This window comes from Poecilia formosa, unplaced genomic scaffold (genome assembly GCF_000485575.1).
Source record: "Poecilia formosa unplaced genomic scaffold, Poecilia_formosa-5.1.2 Scaffold193, whole genome shotgun sequence".
Taxonomy (NCBI): domain Eukaryota; kingdom Metazoa; phylum Chordata; class Actinopteri; order Cyprinodontiformes; family Poeciliidae; genus Poecilia; species Poecilia formosa.
The window spans coordinates 739,031-749,057 of record NW_006800132.1 but is presented as its reverse complement, the minus strand read 5'-3'; the positions used below and the strand labels follow the sequence as shown (position 1 = coordinate 749,057).

Here is a 10,027-nt window from a genome sequence, read left to right as displayed (position 1 = left end):
GAGAAAGGCGTTGGTACACATAAGAGACGATGACCAGGGCGAAAGCAGTGGTCTGCGGATTCTCTCACCACACGAGAATCAGACATAACATTTAAAAACATTTCTCCTTTTAAGATTATTTTCAAAGTTTGCTTATTGACTAAAATATATTTTCTTCAAGCCGCAGTTCAAAAGTCATGCGTTTCATTAAGTACCCAATAATGCAGCAGCTTTATTGAATTAGAGTGTCTTAATTTCTGAACACTGACTACTGTAGCCTGCAAACAAGCTACAGAACCTTCACATTTTCTTATCTTTATGTGACGCAGCAACAGAAAGTAGTGCCCCATTGTAAAGTGGAAAGTAAAAGATGCATGGTCTTCAGTTTTTCTCATGATTAAAACTCTTAAAAACATGATATGTATTCAGTTCTTGGTGTTCTCCTGCATTGCCATGTGTCCTACTCAACCGTTCCCATCTTCTCCACTGTGGGAACGGTGAGATCAGGTTGACGTGTTGTGGGCTAAAAAGTTCAAAGCCACTCTTATCTTCCATGTTTGTTGCGTTCCCTTCATGGACTGTGGCAAAACACAAACAGAGATTCTTATGATTTGGCTTTCTTCTTGCCACTCCACATAACTCCAGATTTGTGACCAATAGTTGTCCCGTTGAAAGACTGTCTCACCTGGGAATCAAACATGGAGAACCAACACTTAGTCTCTAATCCAGAACAAACATAAGATCCAGAGAAACCCCTATTAGCTTATAAATTAAGGACTACTTATTCTTAATTAAACATGAGGAATCAATATTTAGTCTTTTACTTTTGTGTTTTTTTTACCCTTACCTCTTTATCTTTTGGTTTTGTTGTTTTGTTTGTATTTTCTTCTAATTTTTGAACTGACTTGTTGCTGAAACTGTGCTGTACAAATAAAATGACCTTCCCTTACCTAAACTATGGATCTCTGTCTCCTCCGTAGTTATGGTGGGGTTCTCGAATGTCTTCCTGATGAATGTTCTTCTTGCCCGTTTCGTTTAAGTTGACAACCATAACTTTAGAGGTGTGCGGTTGTAGTCGCTTCCATTTTCACATGATGAGCAGAGAAGTTCAAAGAACAGGATGCTGTTCATTAACCAAACGGTGCTTCAAACGACTCAACTTCATCTAAATGTGTCTGGTGTGTCCCAAGAAGACATTGTTCACTAATGGTTTCTATAAACTCTCTGAGGCCTTCGCTGAACAGGCTGGAATGCTAAAATAATAAATTAAAGTCTACTTACTAACTGTCTTCTCATGGAAACTGCAGTTTATTTAGGGGTAACTAAGGGTGGAATTTTATTCATAATGCATGTTGAATAAATCCTCTTTAGACTTATGTGCTGTTTTTTTTTTTTTTTTGGCCAATGACATTGCTTAACCAATCCATTGATGTTTGAGATGAATGTTTTGCAAGGCATTGCATAATCTGGTTCAGTGATGATGGTGTCGATCTTGGGAAAAGCTGGAAGTCAAACATTAATTCATTAAAACCCCTCACAGGTTGAAGTATCTCAGTAAAAGGAGAGTTTTATCCTCCTCCTCATCATCATCTGTATTTTTGTTCTGACCTTTATCCAAAACAAAAAAACAAACAAACAAACAAAAAAAGGGACTTTTGAACAAACCCCCGCTGGGACTCTAATGCCGCTTGACGCTCGTTAATGTGGCCATGGTGAAACGCCAACGAGCCGCCGAACTCATTGTCGATCAGTTGGAAGTTCCCGGTCGCGTTCCTGGTGGTTCTCAGCCGCACAGCGCGGGCTTCCGCCGGAGAATTAGACTTTCAGGTGGAAAGTCAATTGTCAAAGCCTGAGCGCCTCATTGTGTCTGAGAGCAGCGGGTCTGGTCACTCTCCTGCTGTCTCTGAGGCGCTAAGGAAGCCCACTCGGAATCTCTTTATGTCTGTTTTTAACCAGCATTTTTTTTTAAATATATGTATTTCTGATATCGTCTTTTAGAAAACACACACACACACACACACAGAGAGAAATACGCAGTAGGATTTTTTTTTTTCCTCCCCCCAGTCCACCTGTGTGTTCTGCCTGCAGGCACCGGGGGCTCTCTTACACATTCCCCAGGAGCGACGGACACAAGTCGCCCCGTTTCGACAAAACATGTCCCGTTTTAAAGCGGATTTACTGGGCTGCAGCCGGCCACGCGGCGGGGCTGATCCAGACGGAGGGAAGCGCTGAGATAAAGAGAGAAAGAGGAGGAAAAAAACAGCTCAGGTGAGAGGCTCAAACTGTCCAATTTATTATTACTGTTATTATGTTATTAATCCCCGAGCTGTGGGCGCGCAAAGTTTTTGAAGCTCCGTTGTGACGCACGCCGAGTAGGTGGCCAAAAAAAAAAAAAAAAAATTGCGCGTCGTGATTAGATGAAGTAAGATTGAAGAGCAGGATCTTTCTGTTTGCCTCATCTCTTTATCTCCTTGTGTGTGTGTTTCTTTTTTCTTTTTTTGTGCTCGCATTTGTCCAGCACTTTCTCAGCACAATCATCACCTTGGATGCTTAAGTCAGAAATCAGGTGCGGTCTTCTTGAGTTGAAAGACAAGCGCGGTTCATCATTTGAGCGACGTTTATTTATTTATTTATTTATTTATTTGCTTGTTTGTTCATTCATAGCTCATGAATTTTTGGAGATTTTTATTAATAGGACGTACAGTCGGTGCGCCGCGGAGCTTTCCACTGAATACACACTCCTCTGGTTTTCTCTAATGCCTCTCGTTCCAATGAGGTGAGAGTTCTGCGAGCCTTTTGACCCGCATTAAACGGAGCCCGAGCATCTGACTGGAGACCTCCGACACGCCGAGCCGTGTAGTGGGGTTGTCAAACTGTAAACCCGCGCGCCAAGTGTCACGACCTGAGTTCTGCTGGCACTGCTACCCCGATCTCCTGTCTACACTCTTTGTGATAATCAGTTAAAGTGCGATTGCGTGGAGTGGAGAGCTGCAGGAAGCGGCTCTAGGAGAAGGAGAGAAGAAGTCTAATTAAGATGAGCTGAAGACATGGCGCGTCAATCTGCAGGGGCGGTCCCAGAAAGTTCCTAAGCGGTGCCCACTAATCTTTAGTTAGTTTCTATGTTGAAGAATTTTTTTTTTCTTTTTTTTTTTTTGCACACACTCCTTCAGATTTCACACGTGCAAAGCTGTTTGTAGCTGCGTTTCCATTATAAATGTGCACACAACTTTGGCGATATTCCACTAATTTAAAAAAAGATACAATCTCGCAATTATCTGTATTTAGAAATGTGATAGAAATCACATGTGAATAAGTTTGTTAACAAGTTTGTGGTCTTATCCACCTGCAGTAACATTTGGTTGTTGATCACATGGGGAAAAAAAGTGTTTCTGTTACAGTTTTTTGGAATGCACAAATAAATCCAAAAATCCACCTCATCCCAGCACATTTAAAAAAAAAAAAAAAAGCCCGGGTTTTTTTTTTTTTTTTTTTTTTTGGGGGGGGGGGGGCAATCGGTGTGTTTCCATTAAGTAAATTTACTTTTGTGATTCCAATTTTCTCATTTATATGGTCAATGGAAACATCTTAAAACATAATCGTACGTGAATGTGACTAAATGAGAGATGACGCATGCTAAAATGACATATGGGGTGCGCAAAATGTATAAAACCCACGTATGGCACTCTGGAAAGGAATGAATTTTCTGAAACACAGAAATTCTCATGTGAAATCAATAGGAATTCACATGTGAGCCTATGATGTAAAATAACACCCTTGTAAAACCCCACAAGTGGAACAATTCTAGCATGTGTTTCACATGTGGGAATTACATAACAATAACATGTGCAACACATGAAGGAAAACTTACATGTGGAAGTTGTTTACACATGGGAAGCACATGTGAAAATATTCCACCTATGGAATATTTTCACATTTTTAGATGGGGGGAGGGTAAAATCATACATGTGAACCATATTTAGAAAGTTTTCCCATATCTTAGGCAGGAATTATGTCATGTAGTAAGATGTGAAAGGTGGGAAATTGTTTCACATGTATAAATTATATCGAGTCAAAACATGTTAAACATTTGGGGTAATGTTACATAGACCACTCGTACGGAAAAATTGTTCACGTTGGAGACATTTTCCAACGTGTTGCTCATGTAGAAATTAGAACATGTGAAACCCATTGAAATGTATCCACATGTAAAACGTGTTTTTCACATCTTACAGATTTTACTTACATTCTTGCTTTGGTCCTAAATATTTAATTTAAGGGCGGTGCTTGGACTTGATAGCTGGCAATATAAAGGACAAAATGAGACAACTGTGACAAATCGATTGAAATTTGTTTTAATTTCAAAAAACTAAACTCATATTTTCTATGGATTCATTAAAAAATTAAGCAATGTTCAAGCATTTATTTCAGGAAACGTGGGTGCATAGCTTGCAGCTAATGAAAATTTAAACATAACTTTATTACATAAAAAAATGCTATGTTTTAGCCATGTCGTGGATGTTCCCTATAGCTTGTACTTTCTCAACCACATTTTGGTCCTTCCACTTAACTTTCCACTGGACACAGCTGTATGTAATGACAGCAGATCTGAAGGCTCGGCCAGTTCGACCTTCTCTTGGTTGTTCTCTCATATGTTTTTTATGCATAGACTGAAAATATCTTAGATGCATTTACTGAATCGGTATTTGACCTGCCAAACACGGTCAAATCAGAGGTACATCTTTTAGTGCATTCTTCTCTTCCTTCTTTTATCCATCCATCCATCCATCCATCCATCCATCCATCCATCCATCCATCCATCCATCCATCCATCCATCCATCCATCCATCCATCCATCCATTTTTCTTACACCCTTGTCCCTTAGGGGGGTCGGGAGGCTAGCTGGTTCCCATCTCCAGCTAACGTTCAGGGGGAGAGGCGGGGTACACCCTGGACTGGTCGCCATTCTGTTCCTTCTTTCATATAAAAACAAATATTTGCTCACTTTTTTAACGTAGCAGAGCGTTTTAGCTCATCAACACGGCCCAGACAAATGTTTCACTATCAGATCCCCCCCCCGGACTTTCTCTAATTTTCAGAAGACATACTTTTTTTCCCCCTAAAAGCTTCATTATTCCCTCGAGCCTGCGGGGACGCGCACCTGCGTGTGGGACATTTAACGCATCTCGTGAACTCCACTAAAAAGAGGTTCAACTCCTCCCTTCAGAGTTTCAACGCGGTCCCGATAGAGGATGGTGCTGCTGCTGCTGCTGCTGCGGCTGGTGCTGAATGCGAGCCGCTCGGCGCTGGCTGCAGTTTGAAGACGAGCTGGAGGAGGTGGAGGGGAGCGGAGGAGAGGAGAGAAAGACCCTATAGGTGTGCGCGCGTATGTGTGTGAACGAGAAGAAGAAGAAGAAAAAAAAGAAGATGGGTGGGGGGGAGAAAGCTGAGTGCGCTGAGCGTGAGCCCGGGAGCGCATTATCTGGGCGCTCGGTGTGCCACGGAGAGACGCGACCAGGAGAAGATGCGGATCTCCTCAGCAGCCGAGACTAACTGGTGGGATTCATGTCCCCCGCAGCTGAGTGGCTGAAACCTATTCGTAGGACGAAAATAGGAGGATCTCACACCGGCAGTCAAAGTTTTTTCTCTCTGTAGTTGGATTTTTTTAATTCTTTTTTTTTTTCTTCTTCCCCTGACGCCCGTGATGGAGCGCCACTTGGGAGAGAGAGGATGATGGACACTTTGGCACCTGCAGCACTCGTCCAGAAAATCCCTCCGTCTCCACAACAAGGCGCGCGCTGCTGACCGAGCCCTCAGGACGGCGATCGCTCATTTGTTTTGAAGTGGAAGAGGGGCAAAAAAAAAAAGATTGGTAAAAAAAAAAAAAAAAAAAAGAGAGAGGTGTGAGCTGGGGGATGTTGCGCGCAGCGATTCCTCGGAGACCCGACGTGCGCACTCATCATATTCCCGCCGAGGAGCGCACCTTAAAGAGAAGAGCTCCGGTCTGCCTTCACTGCTCACTCCCGCTGCTCGGAACTTGTTGAGCGGCTCTACAGAAGGGACATAAACCCCGGGGGGACGCGAGAAATGTAAGTTCTCCCTTTGTTCGCGAAGTTTGCGTCGAAATACGACAACACCGTGGAGGTGGAGTTGAGGGGAAGTTAACCATGCTCCGGCTTTGGATGCGTTTCTCCCTGCAACAACGGGCACTTTTGTGTGTTTGGGGGACAAAATGCTCGTGGAGACGGGGGACGTAAATTTGGAAATCGAGTGTTTCCTTGGGATGTTTTAGGACGCGCCCCCTTGTGGAAGCTGCGGCCGACCGCGTCGCTATTTACTATATTCACAACTGTTTTTTGTATCAAGCCTGTGTGTAGTTATTAGAACGGCTGCAGCCTCGTCCACTGCTTAAAAATGAATCAAGTCAAAGATGCTTAGTTTTGCTGCTGATATTTTTATTTTACTTATTTATTTTTTTGCTGTTAAGTCTGAATGAATTAGCCCTCAGGCAGATACTGACCTCAGCAGAAGCTGTTAATGCATGCCCGTTTTTTTTTTTGTTTAGTTTTTTTTGGCCTTGAATGAAATAATAATCATAATTTTTTTTAAAGAGACATGGCTCCCACTGTTATCATGGATACACATGAATACGCTTGCTTGCTCCGTGGTACTCTGAGTCAAGGTAGAAAAAGGGTCAGAGAGTCAAATTCACATTAAAGTCAACCTACATCTCATCGGCTTCACTTTAAAACAGAATTTTGGAGATAATTCAATTTTAGCTATTAAATTTATTAAGCAGTTCAAGCTAAATCTCAAAAGTCCTCCCATGTTAAAAGTGAAATGAAGTTTCTTTAACTCATTTCTTCTTTACCAGTGAGTGAATTGTTAAAGGGGACAAAAAACGTGGAGATTAACAAATGGGACTAAATATTGAAGTGAAGCATTTTCTCGGGGGAATTTAACGGTGCGCCCCCTTGTGGATCTCTTTGACCACATCGATGTAAGACGTAATTACACGGTGACATTGCGTCATTATACGTGTGCTCAGCCTCGTCGAAGAAACCATTCCCTTCGCTATTAATAACGTAATTGCCTCTGGTGTTCATGGTTGAGTCAGAATTGGAGGCTGACAGTGTCTATTAAAACAAATCCTCTAAACACTCTAAAAAGATCATTTTTGAAGGAAATCAAGCATTATCCAATTTCATTTCTGAAAATGTTCTATAAAATCAAATTCTTTGATTCACAGTGAAAAAAAAAACTATATATATATATATTTTTTTTTTAAAAAATTACATTTAGGTTCTCTCATGATAAAGAGGTTTTTGGTTCCTTCCGAGCAGATCATTAAGATGACAAAAAGGTCATAGAGTGGAATACATTTTTAATTCCTAAAAGCCCTTCTTGAATGCGCCCCCTTGTGGAGGATATAACCACATATGACTATTTAGTACATATGTAATGCATAATTACATTTCTGCCAGGCTTATTAGCTCATCTCCGCTGTGTCATGAGAGCAGCCTGTTGTTTTGTTTTGATAGCCTATGGTGTTTGCAGCCTCTTTTTAAACTGAATTATGTCAAATATGCTTGGTTTTATTGCCTGACCTCAGGCAGATATTGAACACAGCAGAAGCTGTTAATGCATTCCTTTTATTTCAGCCTTGAGCCGGATCATCTATAATAGTTATTTTTTTTTATGGATGTGCCTTCTACTGTTCAGAAAGAAAAGAATAGAACAAAAAAAAACAAACAAAAAAAAAACCATCTTGCTCCTGGAGCTCAGGGTTAAAGCCAAAACCGTAACAAGAAAGAGTTTGGTTCATGTTAGAAGCAGATGCAACAGATGCACTACACAGTAAGAATGAGTTTTGGATATTTCTTTTCATTGAAGGAAAATCTATAAATCACATATGTACTCCGACGGTGAGATGAAACGGCTATCTTTGCTCAGTTCATCCTCCAGCAATAAGGATGTTGATTATTAAACAAATTCTCATATGGATTATGGAATACATTTGGAAATCGAGTGTCCTCAAATGTTTGTCCTTAGGACATTTCAGGATGTGCCCCCTTGTGGTACCTCTGACCATGCCGCTGCTTACTATGTACATAATGCATAACCATATTTTTATCAAGGTTTATAACATTTCTCAAATGAAGAATGAATAAATTAAGTTCAGGTTTATAAACACTATTAACCTTCTTTACGAATAAAGTAAAACTGACTGAATATTATGACATAATATCTAACTCAGCAGCAGGAGCTGGTATATTCGTGTTATTTTAGCTCTAAATTTGTTTTATCTTTGATTTTTGGACATTTTTTATACTGTTGCCTAATCTGGAGGATGTTCAATACGTCACTGCAGCTAACATGCTACACTTTGTAAACGAATCTCGGACAGCGTGTGCTATTAGTAATTAACATAATTTTAATAAGTGATGCTTGTTTATATTATTTCCCAACTATATCAGCTGTTTTAGGCCAGCAACAAGTCCTACCTAAGCATTTTGATTACAATTTACCTGAAGTTGATTGGTGTAGTCAGCTGTTCTCTTGGCTCGTGTGTCGTGTCCAGCGTATCTTCGATAACCGCCAGAGTTAATTTTAAAGCGTATGTTTATATGGGATGTGCTATGAATTATAATATCAACCTAGTATTAAGTTTGATGTCTGTGTTGGAGCAAAAATTAAAGCTTGAATCCAATGTTAGCTTGCTTTGTACAAAGCTAATGCTAATGACATGCTTGCTAGCAAGCTAGGCTTCTTATACCTGACGTACTTGCTGCTTACTGCTAGCATGTCTTTGCTGTGGTTGTCAAAGAAACAGGATATTATATTATAAAAAGCGTATTACTATTTCAGCTATGTTTTAGGTCCTCATCTAAACCTAATTCTTATTTATTTATCTTTTTTATGCCATATAGGAGAAACTTGGGCTAAGTTCTGCTAGTTTGTTTGAAGTTACATAATTTAACCGAGTACATTTTGAAATTAGTTTTTCATTTAACTAAAATCATTTATTTGTCATTTAGCTATTAGACTTGGAGAATGTAAACTCAAAATGATGGATAAACTCCAAACTGACCTTTTGGTTTAATTGATCAAATTCTAACAGTTTTTTTTTTTTCATTACTGTACAGGAAGAACCACATAAACAGTTAAACTGTGACTCTGTATTAATTCAAGGTTCCAATTACAGCCTATTAAAATATTATTGCTATTTGTTTACCTGAGTAATCACGGGTAAACGTGTCACTTTAAATCCTGCGGCTTGTCTTTTTTTTTTTCCTCCAACGATGGCAGCTACCTGGGTGATCACATCCTTCCGGGCCAGGGTGCGGACATTTCCAGTCTCCAGATATGTCACCGTGGTTGCAGAATAATGTGCCGGAAGCCTTTTAGGAAAAGTATCTTTTAATAATGCATAAGATGTTCCTGTGTCGCACAGAGAGGCATGCTTGGTGGCCAGGAGTGCCTGAGAGGGGAGGAGGTGGATCCTGCCTCGTCGTTTCATTGGGCGCCCCCATTTCCCCGTGCGAGTGCTGCTGAATGTGCAGCGGTCGGAGTAACTGGGAGGGGCCCCCAGGGAGCGTTCAGCTCGACTCAGGGCAGCCGAGTCACAGTCACCCTGTCAGAAGTGCTGCCCTCGCAGACACTGGGAGCACGCGGGGCGGTGGTGGAAGGAGTGCGGAACAGGGAGTGACAGAGGGTTGTGGCGGATGCAGCTGGTGGTGGTGAAGTTGAGCCGGCTCGACTTCAGCAGTCAAGGACTCGCGTGCCTCCAGAGGCCCGACTTGTCTAAGGGGAGGCTGATGCACACAGACGACTCCTTGGGGATCGCTGGGCTATAGCTTCCTTCCCCCCCCCCCAAGAAGATGATGGAATTAGAGCTCTAAAATATTGAAATTCAAAGTGAGAAACTAGTAGATGAGGCTCAGCGTTCCACCATCTTCTAAAGGTGATGAGAAAACTCCGGATTCTGGTGGTCTGTTTTACAGCCCAATGGTTGCAAAGAAGTGTGGAAAAGTTCCTGTCACGATTCTGG

The 10,027-nt window shown here is 41.3% G+C and overlaps 1 protein-coding gene across 9 annotated transcripts in view; it reads left to right on the top strand.

Annotated features, from left to right (window-relative positions):
• Nucleotides 1-1,758: 1,758 nt before the first annotated feature.
• The window catches only part of ntng1a (netrin g1a), a 155,538-nt gene continuing 147,269 nt past the window's right edge, over nt 1,759-10,027 (top strand). For 3 of the 9 annotated variants that reach the window (XM_016678913.1, XM_007566591.2, XM_016678912.1), the window contains exon 1: nt 5,069-6,065. The gene's annotated coding sequence lies outside the window, so the exon portion shown is untranslated. Of the gene's footprint in view, nt 2,248-5,065; nt 6,066-10,027 lie in introns of those variants that run through there. The other 6 variants (XM_016678917.1, XM_016678916.1, XM_016678911.1 and 3 more) reach the window with 5 other exon arrangements.